This window comes from Aulonocara stuartgranti (assembly GCF_965226115.1).
Source record: "Aulonocara stuartgranti genome assembly, chromosome: 14".
Classification (NCBI taxonomy): Eukaryota; Metazoa; Chordata; class Actinopteri; order Cichliformes; family Cichlidae; genus Aulonocara; species Aulonocara stuartgranti.
The window spans coordinates 19,247,042-19,264,458 of NC_138950.1; the positions used below are offsets into that span (position 1 = coordinate 19,247,042).

Genomic DNA, 17,417 nt, shown 5'->3' on the forward strand with positions numbered 1-17,417 from the left:
GGTAAGTTGGTGTGTGCTGAAAGTTGCATGACAGGTACTGAATCTGCTAACAAAAGACGACAATTTCACTGTGGTGCAAAGCGCTGGGGTTGATCTCTGGGGAGAGGTTTAATTCCCCCCTGAGTAAGGGTGCCATTAAAATGCAATGACATGAGATTAATGTTCATCTTGAAGTGACATTTGCTTTCTCATTTACTGCAAAAATTGTCTTGGAATATTGGGTGCTAGGTGTTGTTTTGAATGCTGATGAGCTCCCAAAGCTGCTCAAAGTATGTGCGGTGACAGTGTGAAAAATGTTGGATGTGCTTTATAAAGAGGAAGGGGATCTAGCTGAGTAAGGGACAAACAGTAAAACAAGACCATCAGCAAATTGGGACTGTGAACTTTGAAACTGTGCAGATTTCAAACTTACTGTATGCGAGATAAATGGATGTCCTCAGCATTAATATCTGGACTGCAATGGGAGTTACCTGATCACAAACCTGATTTAAAATGCATTATGTGGTTGCTTTTGAAAATATGTAGTTACCTAAGGATCCTGAGGAGGACAAAAAAACAAAAATGTATACATCTTTTGATGCCCGGTGCAATTTAAAGGCTTAGATTACCTGGTTATGGTCTGTGTGTATGCGCTTCAAATAAACCTATTCATTTTTTTCTTTCTCTCCTCTGACTCATATTTCTTTCTCTCTCTCCCCCCCCTCCCCCTCCCTTTCTCTCATACAGAGTGCCTGTAAGTAGCAGCTCCATCTTCTTTTCCTTGTGTGTGTACCCTCTGCAAGAGCCGGGGACACATACTATATGTGTATGTGAGATGAGGAGGAGCTAAGTGGCTACCACAACCACCTAGATCAGACAGCCTCCTGTGCTGCAAGATGGATTAGAGCCCCACACCTCAGGAGATCAAAGGTAGGAAAAGATGTTTGGTAATCAGCCGCCACTCACCTGCCCTGTTTAATGACAATGAGTTTAGACTAAGGTCTTTTTGCCATCTGTGGGCTGTAGGGTGTGTAAGAGGGATACACCATGCTGAATGTCAATATTTATTTTGTATTAAAAAAACTTCACAAATGTGAGCATATTTCCACTGAAATTTAAAGTTGCACATCACATGTGGTTATTGTCCCCAAATATAAGAAACTTGTACAGAAGCATCCTTTAAACAAAGCGTCCATATAGCAGAGAAAATCTGTTTTTCTACAGTAGTCTACTATAAATTGAAGTAAAATGCTTTTATAATACTGGCACTATTTGAGGGTAATATCTGGGTTCAAGAGGTTAATTCAAGTGGAAAAATATCAGCAATCTAAAACATCACTGGTAAACACTAGGATAGACCTTTGAATTGCCGCCCACGTCTCCAATTTTGTCAGCAGCTCCAAAAGACCCAGTGTTGCTCTTGTGAGTTGAAGAAGCAAGTCAGCGAGGGAAAACGCGCTTCTGCTCTTAGTATTGTGATTAGTATGCTGTATTGCTCGCTGCATCTATAAATAAAAGTGTAAGCCAAAGGCCAGGCAAGTTCTCTGGGAGTTGTTGAAAGTAATTCTGGAAAATGCAGAAGAAACACTGACTGAATTAGAAGCAGATCAGGGGGGTGGAGAAAATAAACGTGCGTAACAAAAAGGCGAATCTGACTTCACGAAATAACATGCAGAGCAACACAACGGTATGGGAGACGTTCAGTTCCGATGTACTCCAACTTCAGTTGGAAACTTGAGAAATTTCCAGGTCTGAAAAAGTTCCAGTTAATTTTTTTTACACCAAAAACATCCCAGTTTAATTCGGAGTAGTGTTTTTTCATTTTTACGAAGTTTCAGTGGTAAACTACTGGTGGTGTTTTCAGGATTTCATAAAAGATACAAAAAGCCACTTTCATGCTTGTGGCAGGATTTTTCATTTTTAATCATTAGCATTTTTGCCACTGTCATGTGAGTTTTCTGTTTTTTTTTTTCAAACCAGAAATCATCGTATTTGGATTATGTGGTCAATATATCATTATGACTATGAATATATAAACACTAAGACACTTGGTTAGCAAGCTGCATCCATGCGATGTATGAGTGCAGAGACAGAGATTATTAATTAACAGGCTTTATAAGTCTTTAATTTCATGCACCAAAATTTGAAACAAACTCTGTGTTTCAAATTTTTTCTGAAGCAGAAAAACTAGATTCAATTCATTTTTATTTATATAGTGCCAAATCACAGAAACAATTGTGTCAAAGTGGTTTATATTGTAAGGTAAAGACCCTGCAATAATACAGAGAAACCCCCAATAATAAGATGAATCCCTATGAGCAAGCACATGGAGACAGTGGGAAGGAAAAACTCCCTTTTAACAAGAAGAAACCTCCAGCAGAACCAGACACAGGGAAAGGCAGCCATCTTCCATGAATGGTTGGGGGTGAGGGGGGGAAGATATGATAAAGACACACTGTAGAGGAGAGCCAGAGATTAATAGTAAGTAATGATTAAAAGCAAAATGTACTATAAACACACAGTGAGTAAAAAACAGTGAGTGAAGTAAAAACAAATAATGCGTCGTGGTAAGAAGCCCAAGCCTGTTGCAGGATATCTACAGAAGCCCTAACTGTGTTTTATTAAAAAGAACATTTTTAAGCCCAATTCTAAAAGTACAGAGAGTGTCTGTCTCCTGAATCCAAACTGGGAGCGGAAAGCTGAAAGCTCTGCCTCCCATTCTACTTTTAAATACTGTAGGAACCAAAGTAAACCAGCAGTATGAGAGTGAAGTGCTCTATTGGGTTCAAATGGTGCTATGAGGTTGTTAACATCCAATAAGGCCTGATCAAAACCACTTTTTGCACTAGGCAGTAAAGATGATGCTGTAAAGTTGGATATTTAAACATCAGGATGAGTGGGCATGAACCTGCTTTTGGAGTCCAACCTCAGGTGGCCACTAGAAGAACTTTTTGGCCTTTATTTTTCAGTCCCAAAGGTTTCCGCATGGTCAACAATCTCATCTTCTGGGTAAAAATCAAGTTCCTTTTTGTAAACACAACACTCAGACTTGCCCTCCTCATGGTTGATTTATGGTGGTCAAGTGAGCTAGAGAGTCAAGGGAAAACAAGAGCTTTAATGAGAACAAAGGTGTGAATGGCTGAAATAAAACTTTATTTTCTGCTTGCTTAGCAGAGGTTACATTATAAAGCACAAACAAACACACCCACACCTCCATGTAACCACGGCAGAAGACGCTACATTACCAGATTCTGTGTGAATGTGGCTGAAGCTTCATCTGACTGCTGTGGCCTCTCTGCTTCCTGTGCGGTTACAGCGCTCAATGTCCGCAGACACACAGATCTGACACAAGAACAGAGCAGATTCCCAAATGTAGAGCAGACATTGCTTTTTTTCTGATAAGAGTGCACTAAATTGCCTCATCTTCCAGTGTCTTTAGACTGCAGTGAAAATGCAGATGATCAGCTGTCGGGAGCTAAGCTTTCATTTTATAAAAACTTCCTGTGAGGAAGCGTGGAGCAGCTTTAGTGTGAAAAGGTTCAAGGGTCAAGTAATCCCAAGCTGCTAGAGAGATACTAGCTCTTACAGTGCCTGTAATTACTGTAATTAAAGGGCTTGTGAAGATTGTGAAGTCCAAATTGTATGGTCCTCTGTCCTTAGTCCTTGAAAAAAAATAAAAGAATAAATAAAACAAACAGATTGCTGCAATCTAACAGTGACACACACTTTCTTTTTTGCAAAATAACTAAAGGAAAAACTGGACTTATTTTATATCACAAAGCTGCTTATTGTACTATAATTTAACACTGTTTGCATGAAAGGGGATTACTTTATTGAGATTTCTTCAGCGGAGGCATTTTTGTCCGCACGTGTAAAATGAATCCATAAAAATGCATTTTCTGTCTTTTCTTTTTTCCTTTTGTAGATGAACTTCCGTCACCTACACCCATTTTCTAGCCACAAGTTTAGATATAACTCTTTTTTATATCAGACGTTTTCCTGATCCTGGACTGTCTAAGGAGCTTGGAAAGAAAAGCGTCTGGACTTCTTTAAGTTGCTTGAAGACGTTTCACCTCTCATCCGAGAAGCTTCTTCAGTTCTAAGGTCAAAAAGGTGGAGAGTCAGGGGAGTCAGTCAAGGGGGCAGGGATAGCTCAGTAGGTAGAGTGGTGGCCCCATGATCGGAAAAAAAAAAGGTGGAGAGTCCCAGATTTAAACCCAGTGGGAGTTTCCTCCCAAAGAAGGACAAAGGACCCCTGATGATCCTCTACCTAATCACCTGAGCCAAGGTGTGAAAGCGGGTGTGGGTCACAATCAGCCATGGTTTCGTGTGAGCTCATTGTGAAACCTGGCCCCACCCTATCATGTGATTTCCTGAGGTCAGATGGCCCAGGATGTGAGTGGGCGTTAAGGCGTCTGGGAAGGGATCTCAAAACTGGATTATAGATGGCAGACAGTTGGTGTCGTAAACCACCGCCTCTGTTCAAAGATGGTCGCTCACAGTGGACATAGATGGCTTCTTTCACTCCTCTTTCAAACCATCTGTCCTCTCTGTCCAAAATGTGAACGTTGGCGTCCTCGAAAGAGTGACTTTTGTCTTTTAGATACAAATGAACTGCTGAGTCTTGTCCCGTGGAGGTGGCTCTTCTATGTTGTGCCATGCGCTTGTGAAGTGGCCCACATCCTGGACCATCCAACCTCAGGAAATCACATGATAAGGTGGGGCCAGGTTTCACAATGAGCTCACACGAAACCATGGCTGATTGTGACCCACACCCGCTTTCACACCTTGGCTCAGGTGATTAGGTAGAGGATCATTAGGGGGTCCATTGTCCCTTTTGGGGGAAAACTCCCACTGGGTTTAAATCTGGGACTCTCCACCATTTGACCTTAGAACTGAAGAAGCTTCTCGGATGAGAGGTGAAACGTCTTCAAGCAACTCAAGGATGTCCAGACACTTTTCTTGCCAAGCTCCTTAGACTACGATGACCTGGATGACTGAGAACCTTCACAGACTTATTTTTCTGAGATACTCACTGTTGTTACTGTGCAAAATGTTCCTTTTTGGCTCTGGATTTAATTACACGCTGGCTACAGTTACTAGACAGTACATACTAGTGGTGCAACGGATCAAAAATCTCACGGTTCGGATCGGATCACGGTTTTAAGTCACGGATCGGATCAATTTTCGGATCAGCAAAAAAAAGAAAAAAAGACAAAATTTTAACATTTACTTATTAACTTATTTAAATATTTTTTTGCCCATTAAAAAACATTCAACTCAATACTCATTCCACGCAATTATATAAAAACAAATTAAGGTGCAATATAGGGCAGTACAGGGCTTTGTATCCAACACACCGCTGTGATATAATGAGCGGTCACGGTCACGTATCTTTCCGTTGCTCTGGAGGTCCACCCATTTGTAGTTGGGCAACAGACGATACATGGGACAGTTCAGCCAAAACTTTAAACTTTTCCTGCTCATACATACCTGGGTACGATCTTGTCACTGAAGCGGACACGCAACAGGATATCATAGCGTGGCTCAAGCACGTTCATCATAGTTTAAACCCCTTGTTTTGCACAACGGAATAGGGCCTCATGTCTGGAGCTAAACACCCCAGTAGCTTTTGTAATAGCTTTAGCACGGTAGGATTGGGGAGCAAATGGCTGCTTAAATGCCGCAAACTCCTCTGCTCCTCCACTTGGACCGCTAGCGCTGGCCATAACTATTGCTTGACAGACTGACCACGCCCACCATACACATACTTTTTTTCCTTCTTTTTCGAATCTTCGGATCACGTGCGTGCCGAACCGTGGAGTGGGATCGGTTGGGATTACGGATCAACCGTGATCCGTTGCACCACTAGTACATACTATAAGTTTCCCCCCCCCAACAATAGAAAGAGAAACTCATTTGTAATCACATTTTAACTTTTTTTTATGAACAAACTCTATCATTTCTGTACCTCAAGACAGTAACACTAAAATTTAAAAGAAAATATTGGCTTCTGTAGTTAGAAAGAGGTCCAGTGTGGCTTTGAATACTGATGCTACATGAAGTGTGATCTAACAGTTTTGCGTGAGCTAATCGACCTTTTCGGTTAGATTCAATGCAATGTTAAAAGAGGCTACTTGAGTTTTACAACAGAACACCTGACGCACCTTTGTGAATGTCGGGTGATGGTGCCAAGCATGTCCCATCTGAAATTCTCTTTGTTTTTGAGCAAGTAAACAAAGCTCCAGATGACAGCGTGCCAGCGACTTGAATGTAACCTTTTGTCTTACATACAGATCATAAAAGCACGCACAGCATAAAAGCGGGTATGACAACTTAAGCATGTGGTGACTTTCTGTTCTTTCCTCGCAGGGCCACCCCTCTATTTTTGCCATGACCTCTGCTACATAAGATAAGAGATAAGATAAGATAAAACTTTATTAATCCCTTGGGTGGGTTCCCCTGGGAAATTTTGTCATTTTTTGTCATACTTGCTTAAAGGAAAGGATGCACTATCATCTGGAGGATTCTGCTGACAGCTGTACACTATCAAGACCAAAAAGAAATGTCATAAGAAGACAGCTAAATGAGTTTGGATCAACAACCAATTCAGTACGGTTTGTGTAATGACATACTCTATATTAGACCCCACAGATTGTTGATCTAAAATCCTTTACATTTGAAAGAAATTCCTACCTTTTAACACACGCTAAAATGATTGTAAAAGCTGTTACATAGTCAGCCTTTTTGAAAGCACGTTGAATAACATGTTTCCATTTGAAACTTTTCAATTATTGCAAGGAAAAAAATCCTCTTCTCCACATGTGCACACCCACACATGTAGGCACGGTCCAAAAATAAGAACACTGATTTAGCCTATGTCATATTACTAACTCTTATGTGTGTCAGTAACAGTAAAACCAAACTGCTATTCATATTCAGGAGGACTCGCTTTTCATATTTTTAAGCCACCACATTCTCCCACAGGTCCAGTTTGCTGTGAATACAAATGCTGGAACACACAGTGTGCTGTACAGACATTGAATTTCTTTGAGGCTCGAGTGCCCCATGAAATCTACTACTAACAGAATTTGACTTTTTATTGACTTTGGCTCAAAGGAAGTGGATTGAGCATATGGTTTCAATTTCACTGCCCACTTGTGGAATCTTTGGTGAAAATGTTGCATTTTAGCCACTCAGTATGTGACAACTACACCATTCTCTATTATTGGAAATATTGAACTAGTTCTTGTACGTCATGCTCGTTAAGACCTATTAAGCTCATTTTCACTTCACGTTTTTATTCTGGGACTACACTACAGCAGGTTCAGTGCATTAAGTTTAGCAGATATAAAATAGCGCTCAGTTCCTTATTTCCAGAATACCTTTTATGTGCTTTGGCATGTCTGTGGTGTGTATAGATGTTTGTGTATGCCTGCGTTTGATTAACTGCTTTTATTTGTGTGCTGACTGAATTCACGAGCCTGCACCAGTCTGCTCCTGTCTCTGTTGCCTCTGGGCTACCTGCCTCCTTCCCTGGCTGCTCCTGAGAAGTAGAGATAAGGCCCACTGATGTTTGTCTGCTCCCTGGCAGATTACTGAGGCAGACAGGTACAAGAACTCTGGTAGACAGCTCTAGTATATTGGAGGCCAAATAAGAAGTTACTGGGGATGTCCAAGCTGACCATAGCGCCAATCCAGCCTGAATGCCATTTGGCTTCTTTATATGTGCTGTTGGTGTTGAGCTTGTTACTGTTGGAAAAGAAACTCTGAATTTTAATGAATGAATATACATGATGTCACCAATTTTTGTTTAGTAAATACTTTAATGATTACAGACGCTTTTGGCTTCTCGTTTGTTTCAAAAGGGATTCCCACAGCAGACGTGTCTGCATGCTTGATTTCACTCTGGATGCCCTTCCTGATGCAACCCTCCTATTTATCCAGGCTTTGGGACTGGCACACCTTTGGGAAGGCTCTGTTTGTGTCTCCTCCCAGTCTTTTAATTCTGAAGAAAATGAGTAAATCGCTAATGCTTGCATTTAAAATTCATTGGTCACAAGCATACCAGAAACTTGTATATATAGTTATGGTTATATATGGTCTGCGTCACGTCTTGCATGGTGATAGGAGTTCAAACAGAAAACAAATCATGGAGGATTTTCAAAGTTCTTCATGGAAAACTCAGCAAACTGGTGTTGTTATAGCCTTTGTTGTTTTATGACTCAAGATTTTGATTGGCTAATTACCATTTTGCTAACCTCAAGGATCTTTTTATCTTTTGAAATTGTTCCCATTGTATGCTTGTAAGTTGTAAAATAAATTAAAATGCATAGCTAGGGCCTGTAATACTCAATTTGTGTTTTAAAGACACTTTAGAAGCAAAACCTTTTATAAAGGAAGGCATAGATCTGTGTGTGCAAGTCCATGTCTGCCTTTTGTATGTTTACCCTTAGAGCACCAGGCTGTGAACATTAGGGTGTGATTAAAGCTCAGGGTCCATGTGGGATTGCCTAATTAGGCCTTTCTACTTCTGTGAAGAACAGTTCACAGACATCATGGAAAGAAAATTGCGGTAAATCTTATTTTATCCATGGTAGTGAGGGCAGAGAGGACAAAGCGGAAGAAGTGTTTGGTCTCCATTCGTAAGAGATCGGAGGCTTCATTTGCATCAGGTCCATGTGCTTTTCTGAAAACAGAGACGTGTATTTTTCTTAAAACTGAAAAGATCGTTTGAAAAAAAAGTGAAAGGAGGAGTTATACTGTAAAATGGTAATAAGGAGTGCTTGAAAATGTGGCTTTGTCAACTGGAAACTATTGTATGAAAACCAGTGACCCTGCACATAGTTGAAGTCCATGGTAAAACTGCAGCATGCACAGTACAAGTGGTCATAACAGACTACTAGGAAGTGACGTAAAAAAATATGGGCAGGAATGGAAGTGGTCCTTCGGTGCATGAGTAGATGATCTTGAAGGGGTCAAATTTAAATCAGGCAAGGTTATGATGAAACTTATACTGTGATACTTAGTCATGTTTATCAATCATTAGGAACATGTTATATCAAAGAGTCCAAGTTCAGCTCTCAGTTTGCTGGTCCTCTATTTGTTGTTGTGTTTGCTTGACTTGTGGTTGATCAGAGCTTTTTAAATTGTTGTTTGAATATTTTTGTTGCCAATTTATGGAGATGGTTTCTGATTGTGGATCTCAACTGGCGGAACATAAATTGTTCATTACTCCGACACCATGTGGTAGGCAGTTTTGTCCACATGCCTGACAGCTCTTCTGGAAAATGAAATCAGGGGGAACAAAAGATGCATAAGCAAGATCAGAGTACAACGGATAACACATGATTCAAACACAGAACTCCTCGTCTGTGTAGCACATTGAATATACATGGCGAAGAAAGCCTAGAGGGGATGTAAGGTTTTAGAAAGAGTTAAGAAGCTATCTTTTACAAGGTGAAGTGCAGCTTATGAATTAGAAAGTATAACACTGGCTGAATGACAAACTACGCGGATGAGAAATAGTATAATTATGCACCTGAAATACTGCACAATACATCACATGGCAGCAACTCAGAAGATGCTGAGGTTTAAACGTGGCATGGTTGTTGATGCCAAATTGGGTGGTCTGAGTATTTCAGAAACTGCTGATCTGCTGGGACGCAGCCGACTCTAGGGCTTAAAAAGAATGAAAATATCCCACGAGAAGCTGTTCTCTGTGAAAATGCATTGAGAAGGACAGCTGCTTCAAGCTGAGAGAAAGGTGAGAGCATCTCATATAACCACTCATTACAACTAATCGATGCTCCATACTGCCTTGTATCAGCAGCTCAGGCAGGTGGTGGTGTGGGGGATACTATCTTGGTCCATTTTGGGTCCCTTAGTACCAACTCAGGAACTTATACAAGCTACAGCATATATGAACATTGCTGCTGACCGTGTCCTTCCCTTTACGACCACATCTTCTCATGTCTGCTTGGAGCAGGATAACACACTATGTCAAAAAGTTCAGATCATTTCAATCTGAAGGATAAAAGGCAGTCCAACCTAGTACTACCAAGGTGTATCTAATAAAGTATCTGGTGTGTGTATATTTTAAAAAATGCATAATGTACTGTGCTGCTCCTTTAAACAGTCCCAAACTAAGTGTGAATAGAAATATAAAAACCTTGTTTATTAGGTGCTGCTTTAATTAAGACCAAACCATCTTAATTAGAATTGAGTGACATATGGGCGAAGGTTGGGGTGGCTTTTGGCGCTTTTGAGCTTAATCAGTGGCAGCATCTGGCCGGTGAGTAGCTGTCAGAAGTAACAGATGTATAGAGCTGCATTCATCGCAATAGACAACTCTGTTATAGGAATTAGAAGAAGTAGTTTAATCTGCATTCATTGAAAACATTTATAACAATTAACGAGGCAAAATTATGCAAACTCAAAGCCCAAAAATACCAAACCCAGGTTTGGTATTTTTGGGCATTTAGCAATGGAGGGTGTGGAAAATATGCATATAGGCACTCTTGTTGGAGACTATGCTTGCAATTCATTCACACATCATTTATGCTAAAAAGGACATTGAAGCATTGATTTTTGTCTGCATTATGAGATGCTGCTTGGCTTTTTATGAACACAGTAGTGCATAATTGGAAAATCCAAACCCATGATACACAACCTCCATAAGATTTTCTGCCACTTGCATCAGCAGTTGTCATGAATGCGCACTGTAATTTCTGGTATCTGGTGAAGGAATTAAGATTCACTGTTAAACTCAGTGGCACAAATCTGCTGGTAAACATTCAGTTTCTGTCTGTCTCTCTCTCACTTCATGCCATGTTTCCTTCAGTCAATGATCGTGTCTTATACTTTTTGTTACCATACTGCCTGTTGAATGGGAAAGAATATCGATTTCAGGTGCAGGTTTCTGGGATCAGAAATACAGAAGGACGGCGAGAGATGGAGGAGTTTTAAGTAGAGGTCAAATAAAAGCTAGCTAGAAGAAAGGAAGGCACAGCTATGAGGCACAGCAGAAGAGAATAAGAGATAGTAGGGAGTAGAGAGACGGGTTTGGAGACAGAGAGAAGGCAAGACTGTCTGAGGATTTAGACAGAGAAACAGAGGCGGTGAGAGAGACATGATACCTCGGATATTAGAAACAGAAGAAGAGGTTGAGAAGGAGTTTGAGTGAGTGTAGCTGGCAAAGTCACCATAGCATCTCCAGATATGATCAGCACAAGACTGAAGGGCAGCAGCGTGTAGACAGGCTAGACGGTACTGCCTGCTCCAGTGGTGTGTGGTGAGGGGTGGTATTGTTTCAGCTATTGTGGACACTTTCCAATCCCATTTACAACTTGGAGAGACCTCGAGTCAGAGTTACACAGAAACTGGCTGTTGTCACAGAGTAAGCTGGCTAATAAATGGGACCAGTTTGCCTGAAAAGTCTTGTAATAATAGGGCAGAAGAGGTCAGACTTGGAACGTGACAATGCGGTGACATGAAGCCAGAGGTGCTGATGTTGATCTTTTGTTGACAAAAAACCCAACAATGCTGTGTTCCATTTGTTCTGTGGATAATGGATTGTTTAAGCCTGGTTAGAGGCCATTAGCGGCTCCACAATCTGGGCTTCAGCTTGGTTCAGAAGCTTAGATTCCCAGCAATAATGCCCGCGTAATCCTCGGTTAAACGTATTATGGTTCTTGCTAAAAAACTGATGCTTTGGTAGAGAACACCATTTTCACCCTTTCATGCTTTTTAGCAGGAGCACGTTGTAGGGAAGGTGATGGTTCAGGAAATCATTGCATGATTATTATTGTTATGGATGATTATTGGCCTAAGTAATACAATTTAGAAAAGTAATCTTTTAAAAAGCCTAATGAATAGAAATGTCAAATATGAACAGGGCGTTTCAATCTGCTGTGCTCTTTGCTGTCAAGGGAATGGAGCACACAGTAGTAAATTGACTTAGCGTGCATCGAGAGATGAGGTTTTTTTTTTCTTGCACAACTTTGTGTCTGCCACTTTGCGTCTATGTTGGATGCATACTGTTAAAGCTAGATATTATTTGGAGCTATAAGGCTGATTTTGGTATTTTAAGAAATAAGTACTCCCTAGGCTCTTTGTCTGCAGAAACACCACAGACATTTTCTAGCACTTTGAGTGTTACATAAATACAGAATTTAGTTTCTATTATCATCGCTGCTCTTAGCTGGTTTTCATCAAGCCCAAGCCTCGTGTCATTATTAAGCTAAATGAAACACAATGTTCGCCTTCGGGACTGAAGGGTAACACTAATACACAATAATTTTGCCTCCGGGAAACTCTGGACTTGTTTTAATCAGGTGAATGCACTTGCATTCAAGCCCTGTCCACGTCTGTGGTGGTGTAGTAAATGAAGAGCTGCGATGCATAAGGACAGATCACGTGCTATATTTCCATTCTCATTGGGCTTTTAGTTTTCACTGAGCTGTGAACGCTTCCTCCAAGACAGCACAGGAAGAGAGCATCTGCAAATTGCAAAGAGACAATTTGCTGTTGAATAACCCCGCTCTTTGCAAGTGAGTGACAGGTCCTTATCAGAGCACCCGCCGACTGATCAAAGTTGAAAGGGGGTCAGGCTGAATTAAAGACCAGCTAATTAAAATGTCCAGGGAGCATGCCAGCCCTCGTTTCGTTTATCGCCTTGTGCACGGTTGGGTAAAGAAAGAGAGAGGTGAGATTGGGGTAAAGGAAGAAAAAAAACAGGTGTGTTTAACTTCATCTGATATTAGAGGATATATTATTAAATGCTATATCACTGTGTTTGGTTACAATCAGAGGCGTGTAGCTCAACTCTCGGTTTAAAAGCTTCACCTGTATTTGATTAGATGATTTTGGTGGGAGTTTGGCAAGAGTTTATCCACCTATGAAGGGCACAGTCGATGCTAGATTGAAGTCCCAGGTGAAGAAAAAAGCATTCCAGTTGTGTTTTCAGCCTGATTTCCTTCTTTATTGTTACTTGGTCTTTTGTACTTCTCCCATTCTCACCAAATGCTGGAGAATAGAGAGCCTGAGGCTGGTGATGTGCATTTGCATGTGTGGATATATGGCATCAAGGCTGTTTCTTTGGTTGCATAAAGGTCACAGAAAGATTTAGTGTCTAGACTCCTTCCACTGGCTGTGGTTTTCTCTCAGGGGAGGAATTGTGGCTTTGAGCTTTTTGAAATCAAATGATGCATTCACACACACAAGCCAGAGAAAATCGAATCTAAAGGGTCCGGTGCCATATATATTGTATTTTTTTCCAGAAGTTTTACGCAATATTAATAATTTTGTAGAAAAAGAGGCAACAAGTGTCATGTTGCTAAAAGATATCATACTACAAGAGTATGCATGCGTATGTACATCACATCATCCCACATACAGCAGTCATTAACTTCATTACATTAATATATGTCTTTTTAAATAATCTCAATTGTTTGAGTTTTCATATGCATCATCCCCCTGCGACCGCAATGCTACGTTGCCTGTTTGCATACTCTGAAAGTGACGGCACCTATAACTTAACTGTCTTAATATTTTGCTTGAATCACCACTAAATAATAATGCACGTTATCATTACCTGTACATACATTGAATTATTTGTAGAAGAAATGATAATGAGAACTTGCTTTTTGTTATAAATAAAGTCTACTGGTGGAAAGGATTGCATTCACTTTGTCAAATTATCATGAAATGCTGCTTAGGAATAGAAAATGCATTTTGTCCAATCACACTAATGTACTCTAGGTGTGAGAGCCAGTGCCATCGTGTTGTCTAATAATCTGAGAGTGTGTGTTTTCCCTCGCACTAGAGTTTTTGTTGTGAAGGTGTTTGAGGCTGACTGACACTGAGAGCGAATCATCCTAATGAGATGCCGTGCTGCTCTGTGGAAATGATTACCTCAGGGGAAGAGGCATTAGATTGATGAGGGCAATCTTTGCCTTCTTCTCAGAGAAACAAAAGCGTGTCCACCACCACCACCACACCATTCAGACAAGAGACAAGTCTCTACTTATCAGGCCAAATGGCCCATAACACTTCCTTGGAGAGTTAAAAGGGGGGCAAATCTGCACAGTATCACCTTAGCTTCAAGTGACAAAATCAATTTAGGTACTGTGCTGCTTACTTAGAAGTTCAATTTCTTAAAGTCATCAATAACAGCTTGCCTCTGCACATGCTGATCACCATAGCAACTCAGTGTTTCCTCAGACTAATACATAGATCGCAACCCTCTGCTTCCAGCTGTGTCTAGAAAATTCAAGGAAGTATTTTCAAATGTTCAATAAAGATGTGTTGTACACTAACAATTAAGGTGTGCATCTCCTCTAAAATTTTAATGCTGATTAATCGATAACCGAGGTTATTGATGCAATAAAGAATGATTGCTGAGCGTCCCATTTGTTACTGTTTGGCCAAACTTCTGAGTGTGATTGCCTCCAAGCAGGCTTAGAGACCCATTAATCAGGACTTGGTTGATCGCTTCTCAGGTCAGCAGTGATCTAAGCCGAAGGGGTGGGGGGAAGCTTCTGGAGGTGAATGCGGCAGCAGTTTAATAGCTCACAGTGGAAAGATAGATTCCAACAGCAGTAATAGTAGTTGCTGTTTGCTGCTTTAACTGGTTGAAGGTTTCTGATTTCGTTTTTATTTTTCACGGCATGAAACGTTTTATTACTCATAACCAACAATAGATATAAATGATGGTGATAGTTTTTTCCAGTGCTGATATTGGTTGCATATATTATCGTAATGAGCTTAATAAATGTCAGCAACATATCCCAAAGACAGATCATCAGTTAGATCATGATGGTGGGTGAGCAGCGCTTGCTGGTGCTCCAAGGAGCAGTATACTGATGATCTCCCACATGTGGGTCAAGTTTTAGTAGTTTTTTTGCTTTGTTTGTAAGTCTTGTAGGTGTTTGTTCTCTTGGCTTTCTCGGTGCTAGGAACTGAAGAGTTATAAATGATTTTAACACGATAGCATAATAAAAAGAAGCATGAAAGTCTATGAATGGACACGAGCCAACAGAGGTAATGAATGAGGCTCCAGAAGAGAGTGAATGAAGTCGTCTTTCTTATTGCACATTTGCTAAGCTCCATTTAACATCTGCTCTACTTCCCACTGTTAGAGCATCAACAAAGCCATACACATCTGTTACTGATGAGCAAAATGACCCCGTCAGTCGAGAATTTATACACCGGAACAGTGTTAGGGTAATAAAATGGCCATCCTGCCGTATAACCTGTTCAGTCATGGTGTGTATTAATGCACACGTGAACAGGAAATAGTTTACATTAATATTGTTTGTACAGTATATTTAGTAAGAGAAGTTTGAGTTTATCTTAATAATAATAATAATAATAATAATAATAATAATAATAATAATAAATTTTATTTATGAGCGTCTTTCAAGTGACCAAGGACACTTTACAATAAGATAAAACACTTAGTAAGTTTATTGCAGCAGGTCATCATTAACATGATTAACTTATTACATTCATATTTACAGTATACGTTACTCTTGCCGGACACATTTTTCTTCTTCTTCTTTTTTTTGGAAGAGTATGAGAACCTTTTGTTAGTGAAGTGAAATGGCTGCTTAAGCCGCCTGTGTTATAGCGGTTTCTATTACGTCTCTACAAGATTTCACTTAACATGCTAATCCAGCTCTGGAGTGGATCCTTGAAGAGACAGGAGACCGTGCTCTGAGGCCAAGGCTTAACTCTGGGATTTTATAGTTCACCTTCTCTCAAGTGTGGCAGCCCTCTACTGACACTTCAGACAATATATATTTGGCAGCATCCCACTTGAGGCATTGCTTAGCATTAACATCTCTCCATCCATGTCTCCATCCAACTATTTTCTTCCACTTATCTAATACATCAACATATTTATTATTAACTTTGGTCGTTTCACTTACGCTCTTTGTTTCCAAAATAGATCACTGGTTTCCTAATCCCTTTTAAAAGTGCTTTATCTTTCCACGTACTTACTAAAGCTCTGATGTCTTGAAATGCTTCGTTTTTCAAGTTTCGAGAATGAGGTTCAACAGTTCTGCAACCAACACTTAAAGTTAGAACTTCTCCCTGAATTTCAAAGCAAGATTTTTAATTTGACTGTGATTCTTAAAGTCAAACATTCACTTTTCATGTAACACCATGACGTGCACTTGTGGTTAAAGCTGGAATCTGAAGCGGCAACTCTTGTAAGCGTCTGTGCCTTTAATTTTATGAAATTTGTGGGTGCCATTGGCTTGTTGTGAGAAGTGTTCAACTAATACTGCCGACAGCGTTAATTAAGCCACTATAATGAATCATAAAGTGTATAGATAAGCCTAATTTTCAGTCTAACAGTGATCCAATTTTTAAAAAAAAAATCTTCTTGCTGCCCTTAAACTAAAGAAATGAAGGTTCATGGAACATGACGGTGGTGAAAATCTCTCTCCTCTCTCCCTCGGCCTGCCTTATCACTTCGAAGCTAATGAGCCGGGCTAGAGCAAAAACAGAAACATTTTGAACATTTGAATAACTTCTGAAAAGTTAAATGCAAACTGAGCAAGAGCTCGCTCATCATTCAGCAATAGCAAACACGAGCAACTGCTTTAAATGCAAAGAGATGACAGATGTCTGTTACTTCATAGCTGACAATACAGCTTGTTTTATTTCAGAGTTTCATTGTTGAAGTGATGTAAAATTAGTCTGAAGGAGCTTGATTTGCACTGAAAGGTTGCTGCATGTTGCTGCATGTCTAAAACAGATATTTTACGTCAGAAACAAAACTGAACTCTTTAATAAGATAAGATAAGATAGAACTTTATTAATCCCTCGGGTGGGTTCCTCTGGGAAATAATCTGAAGTGACTCACGAGACTATGGTGATGGGTTAATTGTATTTACAGATTAGCAATGGATTAATGCTGTCACCAATAACAATCCATGTTGCTGCATAGAATTCATCATTGGTTGGCGTATCTGAATATATCATCTCACTTTGGGTTCAATCAGTGCATAGATATGTTTTGTTTACTAGTTTTGCCTCTAGTTATTTCGGTTGGTTAGATCACTGGCTCGTCTAAAACTTTCAGGGTCCCCAAAGGATGAATTGCAAAAATTTCAGTGATCCCCTTCCTTCATTACCGCCACTACGTTTTCACAAATTGAGTTTGTCTAATTCTTTGTTTTACGACTGAATATTTTCAAAGAAAATGACAGTGCTGTCAACCTGAGCTTTGCTTGACTACTTTTATATTTTCTGATATAAACAAGCAGTAAGGGGACTGTTGCGCTTGAGATTCCCCACTGGTGGAAAAAGAGATGCTGTCCAAGTTTACAGTGAATAATAATAGGGAGAAAAAAAGACAGCAATCTCATGAATAAACAACATTTCTCAAATTTCTCTGGATTAAACTTAAATTGATGAGTTCCCAT

At 40.1% G+C, this 17,417-nt stretch overlaps 1 protein-coding gene across 2 annotated transcripts in view; it reads left to right on the plus strand.

Moving 5' to 3' along the window:
* The window catches only part of grik4 (glutamate receptor, ionotropic, kainate 4), a 384,934-nt gene that overhangs the window by 107,137 nt on the left and 260,380 nt on the right, over positions 1 to 17,417 (plus strand). For both annotated transcript variants that reach the window (XM_082502815.1, XM_082502816.1), the window contains one exon: positions 727 to 909. The gene's annotated coding sequence lies outside the window, so the exon portion shown is untranslated. The remainder of the gene's footprint in view (positions 1 to 726; positions 910 to 17,417) is intronic.